The 13,041-nt window shown below is 38.4% G+C and overlaps 1 protein-coding gene across 50 annotated transcripts in view; it reads right to left on the bottom strand.

The window, feature by feature from the left end:
* The window catches only part of LOC126902931 (probable serine/threonine-protein kinase DDB_G0282963), a 39,330-nt gene extending 29,375 nt beyond the window's left edge, over positions 1 to 9,955 (bottom strand). For 48 of the 50 annotated variants that reach the window (XM_050680685.1, XM_050680688.1, XM_050680672.1 and 45 more), the window contains exon 1: positions 9,657 to 9,955. The gene's annotated coding sequence lies outside the window, so the exon portion shown is untranslated. The remainder of the gene's footprint in view (positions 1 to 9,656) is intronic. The other 2 variants (XM_050680662.1, XM_050680663.1) reach the window with 1 other exon arrangement.
* Positions 9,956 to 13,041: the final 3,086 nt, after the last annotated feature.

Here is a 13,041-nt window from a genome sequence, read left to right as displayed (position 1 = left end):
TGTCATATTCCTTTGTGGAACGACCGTCGTCCGTATTTCACCAGTCACGTCGATGTCCTTGAGCTTGAAATTTTCATACAAAAACCATTTAGTTTAAACACTCTGTACTCATTGTCCGTGTCGCGCGTTTAAATCGCTCGCTATTGCAATTACTATTGTGTATACCTGCCTCGGTATTTAATGACCCACACTCATTAGCGAACGTAAACAAGCCATAATAGTATAATGCGAAAGAAATCGATTGTATGTAAGACGAGCCATTAAACTGAGGAAACCTATAGGTTTGTGTGCGCGCGCGAGACGTAGACACATTTGGAGTCATTTACCGATTCACGTCTCGAACCTCCTTGACCCATTGTGTGTGCTCGCACAGAAGAAAACGTCCTCAAGACCGGATTACTAATATGCGACAAAAAAACCATTTAGATTATTAAACATACGCAGTGAAAATTTGGACGATTATACGTGACAAAAGTTCCAGATGACAAGGAAAAGTATTCAGAGACTGGCGGTGGTTAGAGGTGCAGCCGTATGTCAATTTTTTCGTGACTGATCCGGTTATTGACCGTCTTAACGTGATGCAAATATAAATAGACAAACGATATTTTTTAAGTGTCAGTATGGTGCATACGATACGGGCGTGCTGTTTTATTGTTGGTGAACTTCTGATGAAGTTATGGCCAACGCGGGCAAAGGCCGGTGGCCAATTCAAGGTTTCTGGAGCAAGTCAATGGCACAAAACTCGTGTTGCATAACTATACTATAAAAAATACACGATACAATAATGTGTTTATATACATTAATGAGATGTTTACTGTCATCAATGGAGGCGTTCGACTCTATTGCAGGTTTCCGATGGTTTAACGATTGGACACGACCAATTTGCTGCAAATAAAACCGCATTGGTGGTTTGCAGGATTGTTCAGAAAAGAAAAAAACCCAAACCGAATGTGAATTGTTGAATGTCTCTTTGTATGAAATTGTGAATTGAGCGGCTAATGATTTTAGATGTAACGAGGGGTTACAAACCCGAAAGAAATTACACAACGGTGTTTAAAATTTTTTCCTTGTAGAAATAGATTAACTTTTGGCTGCATCTTACAAGTCAATGATCTCCGTATTTATTATAACCATTGTTGTTGTTGTATTTAATATTTTCTAGACATTTTTTACAATTTCCTCGTAAAATATTAATGCGGTTCACGCATTTAATACGTTCAGAGTATTAATAGGCCATAACCCAACCTTGACAGTCGTTTAATTGGCACGGTTGGCGTCTGTACAAGTAACTTTTTTTTTTCAGAACATGAAAAAATCGCACTGCGTTCTTAGTTATTGTCATTTAAATATTTTTTATGCTTTATTATTAATTACGGTTAAGCTCCTGGGTGAGAATGATATCCCTCTAAACACGCTTTAGATGACCGTATTTCCCATTTGATCTGATTTTTCTAACTTGTGCTATCGATAGATGGCCCCGTTGCAGTAACACTACGAGGAGCATGTGTTGTAAAATATTGGGCGTGTGCAAAATAAAAATAATTGAAAAACACTAGAAAACAAAAGCTTAAGCGCAAACTTGTTCTTTCTGAAAAAAACTAAATGTTTCTTCAGTGACCTTGTTGTACACATACTCACGATAATTATTTGTTAAAACTGGAACAAACGGGTTGGTGTTTATGTCACTTTTTACTTGTGAATAATGTCTTTTATCGCCTAACATATAAATGGACACTGTAATTTTTTCTCTTACGAATCGTCAATTAAAATTAAGGTCATAAATGAGTCAGAAAATTGTTCGAAATCTAATTTACTATGCTTGACGATTCGTCATCTAGCTTTTGAAACAACAACTCGTATTTTCTGTCAGTGATGATTGAAGAGTTGTCTGTACGCTACTCGTATTTAAGTACGCATTATTTTAATGAAAAATTATTCAAATAAACACGAATGAATACTCAACGAGAAAATGGTTGCGACTAAACAATTGATATTTTAAAAAATCATTTACCTATCAATATAAATGATGAAAATAAAGCGTATCGTTAAATTAATTCTTAAGCTTCGAGACGAAAATAATTGTTTCACGAGTGTTATGATAATCGTTCGGGTGTTGGTCATTGATGTGGTCACTGACCTTGTATACGCGATAAAACATAGAGGGCCTCTGGGTCCCCTGGGTTTTTGGCGAATTATTATTCAAGACTGAAACCATAGGGAGAAACACCGAGAGATTTTCATTCTACGACGTATAACAATGGGCCAAATAATTAATAATTGCAAACTGTCGTTTTCATTGAAGTTATATGGCACATGTGTACGTAAGAATTTTCCAGCTCGTTTCTCTATGCGCAGTTTACATGTTCGCACATTGTGTTTGTGCTCGTTGCGCGGGTCTAAATCGCTGTGGGTAAAAAACACGCGAGTTCTTTGCAAATCGTTTCGTAGTGCAGCGAGATTGTCAGTGAACACACGAGCACCGGGTTCACAATTTTCGTCGAAAAACAGTGACACCTGTGGTAATATTTTCTTTACACCTACCGCAATAACATTACCATTAAGTCCAAAACAAAAGCGTCATTAAAAACTTGTTAACGACAAAAGGCAGAGCCTTCTAGCGATCGCTCAAGTACGAATAAATAAAACGAAAGTCGGTGACTATTATCGGATTTCATTTAACATGCAACAATAGTTTTGTTAGAATATTTTTTCTCAGAGACGCCACTCTTTCGATCACGTCGTTACTCACACCAGTTATTTTTCGCGAACTATTAAAACCATCCGGACAAACCTATTTTATTTTGTTAATTTTATTCGAAAAGTAAATCAACAGAGTGTCGTCGTGAAATTCGAAACCGGTCGTTGGAATTTGTCCGCTAAATTTAATCGTCGGACCTGTTTGATGCGCGTCAATCAACAGGTGTATACCAAAATGTTTGTTTAACGGTAGTCTAAAAAATTCGACATTATAACGGACTCGTGTGCAAAAATCCGGTTCGATAAACAAATATGGCGTTAATAAGGGCGTTCTACTGAAAATTTAATTATTTGCAGATACACGCTGCGCCGCAATCATGACGGTACGCCGTCCATTGATGCGTTAAAACGATTTATTAACGAGAAGACATCTAAAAAAAAAAAACCCAAACGTTCACACCGCCGATGAATAATGATCGTCGGATTTATGGGCGCCGTCGCATGTGCATTACGTTGTCCGGCCGAAAACCGTTACGAACACATACAAGGGTTCGATTGATAAAAAACGACTGCTACCGTACTAATTATGTTAGGTTATGTCGTAAACGTAGAAATTATCGTACGAGTTGTCGGGTCGTTAACATCGCCGCACTGGTTGTTTCTAGCCGTTGTTTGTTATGACAGCGATTCGCGTTTTTTCGCCATTCCGATTGTAGTCGGGTTCGTGATATAAAACAATCGTCCATTTATATACGTGCGGTTTGAGCGGCANAATGTTAGGTTATGTCGTAAACGTAGAAATTATCGTACGAGTGGTCGGGTCGTTAACATCGCCGCACTGGTTGTTTCTAGCCGTTGTTTGTTATGACAGCGAATCGCGTTTTTTCGCCATTCCGATTGTAGTCGGGTTCGTGATATAAAACAATCGTCCATTTATATACGTGCGGTTTGAGCGGCAGGACGAGTACGTATTATTATTACACGCTACACGTCAACTGCACAGAGAGCCTACCAGCACGTCACTGTCGGTTCGATTGTTACAGACCGATTGTCATCGAACGGCGGTGACCCACTGACACAGCCGGCAAGTAAGCCACGGCAATACGCGCGGCGTCAGGGCGACGCACACGTCGAATCTGCCCGTATCCGGAACCGTTTCGGCTAAGGCGGACGGGACTACCTATTTTAGAACGGCTGACGAGGGGCTAAATATCGCTGTTGGAACGGAACGGGATCGCCTTGTCGGCATACAGATATAGGCGCCCGCGCAAACGGCCGCGAGATGTCGTCGAAATATGAAAAGTTACGTTCCGGTTGGACGCAACCGCAGTGTTCGTAACGCACGTCGGAGGGTTGCCCTTTAACGGTGTCCGGTCGAGGCCAGGACCGCGTCCACAACCAGTTTTCGCGCGTCCATCTGTCGTCCGCGGACCCGGTCGGTCAGGTGAGACGTGCAAAGACGGTTTTCGCGTGCACACGACTCGACGCGCTGCCGCAGAGGAGAAGGGAAAAACTGGTATACGATAACGATTATGTGTAATGTACAGTTATGGGCTGCTCGTGATGTAACTGTAATCGACAAAAGGGCACGCGTGGACGAGACCCGGATGGCGAAAAGGTTTGCGAAAGAGCCACAGCGGAGCTGACGAGGCCGCGACATTGGAAAACGACATTTAGACGAACGAAAAATTTGCCGGTTACGTCATCGAAATCGCTAATTATTAGCGGCTATTAATTTTGGACGGCGCACTGTTTCAATTCGTACGCGTATGCACAACGGGCAAATCGTGACGGTACGCGCGAAAAACAAGGTTGATCGTGTCCCGCGTACGGTCACCAGTCGCTGCTTCCTTGTTCCTTCATCTCACCGGACGGCGGCTCGGCGGGACGTCAAGGGGAAGATAAAAGATCACGGCGATCGAGTAGTACTACACAGTTAAATGAGTCAGCCGATTATAAAATACACGACGGCAGCACAATAGTGTGTACAATAGCTCGACCGGAGTGTGTACCCCGTCCAAAACAAACCACCCGGCCACCAACACGATTGCACCCGAAGATTTTTTTCTCTTTATGGCGGCACTCACGTTTTTCCCCGTTGGGACCTTCGCCGGTTTCCTTGGAACCGCCGTGAAAACCGTAGCACGACCACGAAAAATATGATAAAAAACTATCTCCGCGGTAAAAAATGTGCACCGCACAGGCTTGTCCTCGTCGAGTGCAGTGCGTTGAGCATACACGAGCCCGTCGCATCGTTATCGTGTTCACACTTCACCCGTTCGGCAAAAGGCAAACAACGGTACACTTTTCAAACGAGCCGAACATTACCCGGCAAGGTGCGCGTATTCCTTTCCCGGGTGTTTGCGTTTCCCCCGCCCTCCAATGGAACGTGACGACCAGTTGTATTAAAAATACCCGAGTAATTGAACTGTTGACCGGCTCGGTTTCTCGAAAACCGTGTCCTTAAGCCTAAAAAAGTCTTATACCGATTATATGTCCGGACACACGGAGGAGCGTCTAACAAGAGGACACATAAAATGTTCGTGTGCGCCGGTTAAACACAACTTATTACAAATGGGAAATCGATCAGATAAACACAAATCAGTGTGAGTCGTTATCTTTATTGGAACAACGGCGGTTTTTATCGTAATTAACCATTATTGTGACAAATGAAATGTTGCCGAACAATAATCATTTTCTCGCTCGTTGTACACCACCGCGAACTCTCACACGCAGTACGGCGCATCGGCCTAAATGTATAGATGAACTTTAAAAAAGCCAACTGGTTGACTGCCAAAATAGAAATATCTGTTGTTGTGCATCGCTATTTTCACGCGCAAAACTGTATTAAAGTCCGATCGTCTTGACTGCATCGAGTTATGCGTATTACTTGGGATATGTGGACCCTTTTGCGACCGACCGTATTCATTAGCAGTGTATATGCCAATAACAGTACAACAATAGTGTTCACTTAATGGCACCCCGCGGACGTATCAATTTGTGAGCAGGCGGGGCGACCTTTAACCGACGTAAAGGTCATGGACTGAGGGACCGTTGTTACAGCGAGTGTTTATATGTGTGGTGGCGAAGGGCGGCGTTATTCATTAATCATTAGGGTCGAGGGTCGCTGTTCTATGGTGTACATAGTACAATTATGCAACCGCGGCACTAGTTTAAACCAGAAACGGGGGGAAAAAAGTAACACTACAGTATAAGTTCTTAGGCGCATAATGATACAGTTTCAACGAATGTATATTTGCGTTGGTGGCCACTTGTTGTAAATAGAGCACACCCTGGAGAGATGTTTTGAAGGGTAGTTTTCCCTACTAGCGTAGACGATCCAGTCGACAACTTTTGTACCATAAAAGTTTGATGTACGAATTTTTCGTATTTATCAGCAAACCGTATAAAATTGTTTTTTTTAATTAAGGCGTGGCCTATCTAAATAAGCAATTATTTTTTGGTTCGCTTACACAGCATACGATTCTATTTAAGTCTTCGACTAGACGTATTTTTTTTTTTTGAAACCTATTTCACAAACTAAACGAAGCATTTTTTAATGAAAATCCGTTGCAGTCTGGTGCAACCAAATTTAATTAAAACTACAACACGTGGCGCAGTTGTTGTTCGTGAGAATACTACGTATTATCTTGGAAATCGACCAGCCGAAGCCGACCGCTGTCATGTCCGAGGTAAGGGCCGAGGAATCTCGAAGCATTTGTTGTTTTCAATTATAATCAAAGGACTCGGAGCGCGACACAACGCCGGTGGCCGCTAATATTTTAACGGTAACTTCCAAACGGTAATATTTCACCACGTGTGTGCCGCCGCCGCCGTCGAATTTGATATATTTTATAACGCTTAACGATACCGTATTATAATAATTATAATAATAATAATAATCTTCTTCTCGGCTAGGCCGAATAATTACCTTGCCCGGCGTGTCTATACTACCGAGTACACCGTTTAAATAATTTATTATATTGTTGTACAAACTGGTTTCACGTACGTGTCACCTTCTTGTTATTGTTCATTTTATAACGCCAGTTCGAAACTCGCGCGTATTAATTAGTCGAACATATTCATTGGGTATTTTTATGGTATTTCATCTGCATTCGAATCTGACAATACGACTGTCTGTTTTTATTGAACTCTGCAGACTACTCGAATCGGAACTAGAACTGACCTAAATTACCGGTAAAACGTTGCCCGGCCGTGTCACCGAGTACCCAAGACGGTTTACATTGTGCGGTTTCATTAACCGAATTTAGGATGGGAAATACTGGCGCGGATTAATTGATAACAAAAACAAACACGTTCTAATGCAAGTGCTCTCGGAATGCCATCACCAAACAAACCAAATATAACGGAAGATCGAGTGGTCGGGAAGAGAAAAAAATAGAACTGGTTTCAAGCGCACACAACCGCCGGATATACTCGATACAACTCGTCTCACCTTGGCCGCTATATATTTTTAAGCACATGTCCCATTACTAGATGTTCTGATTATTTTCGCCCGTCATAATTGCATTTGACTGAGTTTGTGCCGACGCATTCGACCGTTCAGGGCCGTCGCCCAACATGATCCGGTTACTTGCGTGCGATACCCGACTGCTGTTGGATAGACCGAAGACAACCTATTGGTTGTGTATTATTCAGAAGTATCCAGGAGAAACAATCACGAGGATCGTGGAAAATTCTCCGCGGTAATTAATGTGGAAAAATGCAGACAGCTCAGTACAGAGATATAATACAGTTGTTTGCAATAAGACGTTGTGCAGGTATATAGACCACAATGAGTCATGAGTGGCAGAACAATACACGTCGACGAGGACCGGTGTGGGAACAGCCACATATTCGCAAAACACATTTTAATAGTTCATTTATTATGACCCCGGGTGTGCGTATTACAATTAAATGTAGCAGTTGTTTGAACGCGACAAAAAAGAAAATCGGTCGATTTCTGTCATTTACGTTGATCGTTATTAAGTGTACAATATCTGAATAGTCGAGAGCACACCACGTGAATAGGTTACAATGCGTTATTATCGTTTTGCTATAATCTCGTCATGACAAGTCACTTGTATTTTATCAGAGTTAAACTGCACAATAAAGCAAATCATTTATGCATAGGCAGCGGAGTAAAAAAATTCAATTTCCGTTTGAACCGCGTGTTATCGGCCAACGTTTTAGTATCACGATTAATTAGATACCTGTGTCGTGTACAGACAAAATGATTATGCTTCCGGTACGTTAAGTATTTCTCTCGAGTAAAATGTACGGAATAGTTAAAAATATCTAATGTTTTAATCGGAAGAATTTTGTATTAGAAAATCGAGCTAATTCCTGATTTTATAACTGCAAAGCAAAATATTGTTTACGTGAATGTGAAGGACATTTCCTTAGAGTTATATTTGTATATAAATATATTGTGTCTTATCCGTCCAAAACTATTTAACCTGTAAAATATTTGCCGTTTTTTTCATTAAAGAAAGTAAGATTTTTTTTTTTGGATTCCAATAGCGTTTTATTTCATATCAATAACTCACTGTCAATAACATTCGAAACGTTATAATGTACACTAGCCGAGTTGGCCATGTGTAATAAAAAATACTACACAGTGCGTGTACTCTACAAACATTGAACTCTGCGAAAACCCTTTTCAAAGTACGAGCACGTATGCTTTACAATAATACTGAAAACTTTTACGCTTCGAGTGTTTCGTTTCTTACATGAAAAATAAATACCAAATAGGACCATAATTATTGTATAGTGCACATCTTCAGAGTTGCCCTACGGAGGAAACGGAGAGTGAAATTCGTACAACATTTTTGCCTTTCTGTCGATGTGAAAAAAAAAAAAAACTAATCTTATTTTAAACGTAAATTTCTATGCATTGAAAAATAATAATAATAAAAAGAAATAACGACATTAGTGGAAACAGGACTGTATGTATTATTTTCTACATACAGAGGCTCTGTTGATAAGTAAATCACATATTATACAGTTCGGTGTGTTTGTGGTATTCGATTCGTTATGCGTATGACGAATACCCCAAACATGTGATGAAAATTGTCGAGAAATATCAATTCTGACACAGGCCATTGGCATTTACATTAAAGGTTTCAAGAATAATTAATTTCGGTCAAAGGCTTCGGATGCATCGCGCAGAAATATTGTACTCTGCATTTGTTTATGTCATCGCAGAATATATCTAATGCGATTATAATGAATTACAAACATATTTCTTTGACGGCGAGAGTAGCCGTCAAAGGTCGTAAAACGAGTTATGTGCAGTATCGTAAACACTTTAATAAAATTAGCAATCAACCGCCGATTAGACGTATAAAAGAGACATGTGTTGCGTTAGTGTGCATTTATCGATTTAAATTTTTTCCCTATAAAATTCAACTCGAGTGTTGGCTCACTGGGTAATGGCTGTCAGATAGCAATTGTAATTTTATGCGTTTTGACCTCTTCCGTTGCGTTCGTGTACAGAATTTTTTCATTAAACCAAAGTTTATGATTTTATACGTCAAATTTATTTTTCATTTTTATAGGGCAACGGGGAAAAACGACCACACGCACATAATGTAAGTACGAGACCAAAAACGCCATATATAAGTTATGAACACCAATATTGGACGCAAGATGGTTTTTATGCGAAATTATAAATTTATTGATTTTTAATCCTCTACAAATAGGTTAGAAAATTATTTTTCAATCAGTCGGGTAACGATTTGAAAGTACACACGTACAATTTTTTGTTTGCATCTTACCAGTTTAAACTCGTTTATAGAAATTTCAAGGTACGATTAATAAAACGAGAAAAGTCAATTTTACACATAAAAACTTTTACATCGGCGAACAAAATAAATGTATTTATTCGAAAAAAATATATTTTAATTATATAGATATTTTTTGGTCGTTCGTGTATTTAGAAAAAAATGTTTACTCACCGAAAAACGAACTTTTTCCTGTGTTTTATCCACACGTAACGAGGGGTGTTCCCGTCAGCTGGTACCCCTGACAGAAAATTTGCCCGCCGATATCCAAAAGTCTATCTGCGGCCAGTGGCTTCGGACAATTGGTACTATTGTTCTCTGTCGATATGAATACTATGAATTTATATTATATACTGAGCGACAGTGACGCGTATACGAGAGTGATCTTCCAGTTGCAAGCGGCGGCGTTACCGGACAACGAACCGACGACCACTGATGATGGGCACCGGTGTTCTTCGTCGGAGCAGCTCCTCTTCACGCGCGCTCACACACACGCGCCAGCTCACTACTGTACTACACTTCCCCTACCACCCCTTTTGGTGGCACCTCTTGGTACTGTGCGCGCGCGCGCTCGAGGGGGGAGCACGATGGCTTGTCGCCCGAGACACTTTCCGTGACCTCCCACCCGTGCCCTCGTCGTCTCTGTCAAGTTCAAGATCGGGCGGAGGCGACACACGCAGATTTACGTTGCACGGCACTTTACTATATCACTAATATTGGTATCGCATTAAAGCTACCCCCATGAGGCCATACTGGACATCTGTAAAGGGCTTGCGCAATAAAGTGCATAAACAATAATATTGTCTACGTGTACAACGTTTTACACAGACCGCGATGTTATCGGTAAAAAACGCCGCAGCATCCCACCACTATTGCCGGTGCATCGGCAACCTATTGATTTTTGAACATTACACGGGGTGCACGATGCATAGTAAACGCGATGTCTGTCTAGTACCGGTACCAGTTGACTTTTCATTGTCTAGTAACTTCCACAGAAATATTCCAGTGGAACACATCCATAAACGCGATAAAAAAGGCGCCTAATCAGCATACTTATCTTAATTTCTAAATTCATTTAAAATAAAAACTCGACGAGGTAAATGTACGTGATTAATGCTGAAAATCAAGAAAGATTTAATGGGTATGGCGAAAGCTTAACTTCAAAATTAGTCCGGAAACAAAAGTGAAATAAACAAAGGAGGGCAGCTAGAACACTAACTAGCGGGGGGGGGGGGACAAAAAGTAATTAGATTGCTCATTTTATGTTATCCGGACGTCTCAAATGGACTAGATAGAATTTTCAAGAATTTTGATATTACTTAACAACTAAAAGTAATAATTTCAGAAATTTATTAGGTAGCCCTAAAAATATAGTAGAACAAATGCGAAAAGTGAGCATTTATAAAACACAATGTGAAAGTTGTAATAAATGTTACGTAGGACAAACAAAAAGCAATATAGGGGTCAGTTTCAAAGAACACTTAAGAAACATTAAAAATCAAGATATTGATAAATCTATTTGTGCTGAACATTTACCGACACATAATCGCCATTAAAACCTTAAAACTAATTGAAAATGTAAATAATTACAAAGAACTTGACATAAGGGAAGTATAATAGAAATATTTAAGAATAGGAACACTTTAATGAAAAATGTATTATTAAACTTGTGTAAACTAGCAAAATGTGATAATATTCTCTAGAAAAGTAATATTTTACGAAGAAGGCTGTTTTTAATTAGGAAAATTCTACAAAGTGATCTGGGAAATTTAAATAGCAACGACCTATTAAGAGGTCAAATCATAAACTATTGTGTGTTCTCGATTATTGATCAGCTCATAAAGACCACATAATAATAAAATTGTCGGACCGTTTCAAATTGATACCGTTTTATTGTTTGTTACTATAATTTAACATTGGACAATTTGTAATAAATTATTGACAATTTTAGTTGCTTTAAAAATCTAACAGTTTATATATATATAAATAATGTGTTTGTATAATATTAATGGCTTTTTTTGAAATTTAGAAATTGAATATTTGATAGCGGTATTTCGAAATAGTTGTCAATTTAAACCTTGGAATATATTGTTTATATCAGTAAAAATACTACCAATTAATAAATATTACCAGAAAACATTCATTCGAAATTGTTTTACGTAACTTGAGTATTTGACATGTGGGTACAAATTGTACTCGACTAAAAACTATTTTTTTGTGGTATGCGTGACCACTATTTGATCTCGTTAAACTGTCACACTTTACTTACATCACAGTGACCCGTTGAACAGTTTGAGTGATCATTATTTTCTAAATCGTTTGACACAAAACTGTTTCAACAATAAATAGTAGGAGTACATATTAATCAATCGCAATGGTTAAGAAATATTTTCGTTTTTTGACAAGTCAGTGTGAATTCACTTCAAATATAATTCATGTATTTTAATTGTCATAAATCATCGGAAAAAAATTTATTACGACTCATTTCGTTATCAATATAATGTTATCAACTTGAATAAGTACTATAATAATTAATTAGTTTTCTAATTTTTCATTTGGTTATAGATACCTATGTTAAAGTTTTGTTTATGGAAGCTTAAAAAAATTTGATAAAGTATAATATTATATTTATAAATGTGTGAACGATTTTGCAGTGTTGCACTGCAATATTACTTTGAAAATAGATCTTTTATGTGATTGTACAAAAGTAAAACTATTATTGTGTATTGTATGAAATAAAATTTGAAACCTTTCCCCGCTATATAACTAATATGGACATTTTTTCGATAAATCGCCAACAGGGTTTAATTTTTTTCTGATTGTTTAACTGAGCGTGTAAAGAAAATAGAACAGCTACAAATCAAAACGAGTTTAAATCGCTTTTGTCGATACAAATGACAAGTGTAAGGTTTTTTTACTATTAGTTTCTTTTTGTCATACATCTTTTTTGTTGGTAATTAGTTAAGAAATGTTAATTGATTATACATATAATCGGTAAATAACTCGTATAGATTGCACACTTTAGACGTTATAACTGTTCTTAGTCTATTTTACTTGAAAATTTATTAATTTTCATAAATTTCGTGTTAAAATTAAACCGCACGAACACATTCTTTTCGTTAGTTCGCTATAGTAATAATAATAATAAATTTGTCGTTTAAATGTCAATTATTGCGTGACGTTGTTCGGAAATGGCAGAATCCCCTCCGTGTTTCTCACTTATTTGTTCATGAGATATTCGCGTATAACTGTACTAAGCACATTATGTGTAATATTGAATTTGTGCAGCGATTTTAAAGATAATAAAATCGTATTAACCGGCGGCCATAGCTTTGAATGGATAATTTAAATTTTATTCATGAAATGTCCTACTCTGAACTTGTAAATAACCGTCTAATCGTTTTAGGATACTCGAAGATCTCGCCGTACGATTAAATAATAGAAAAATTCCATAGGCTCCTACGTGATGATTGTTTTATGATATACTTGGAAAACACAGATACACACTCTCGCCCAGTCCGATATTAGTAGACATCTTCGGGCGGTGCATTATTAGACC

The sequence above is a fragment of the Daktulosphaira vitifoliae genome, unplaced genomic scaffold (assembly GCF_025091365.1).
Source record: "Daktulosphaira vitifoliae isolate Bord-2020 unplaced genomic scaffold, ASM2509136v1 Scaffold_3, whole genome shotgun sequence".
Taxonomy (NCBI): Eukaryota; Metazoa; Arthropoda; class Insecta; order Hemiptera; family Phylloxeridae; genus Daktulosphaira; species Daktulosphaira vitifoliae.
The sequence above is the reverse complement of the archived record's forward strand: the minus strand, read 5'-3'. Positions and strand labels throughout refer to the sequence as shown.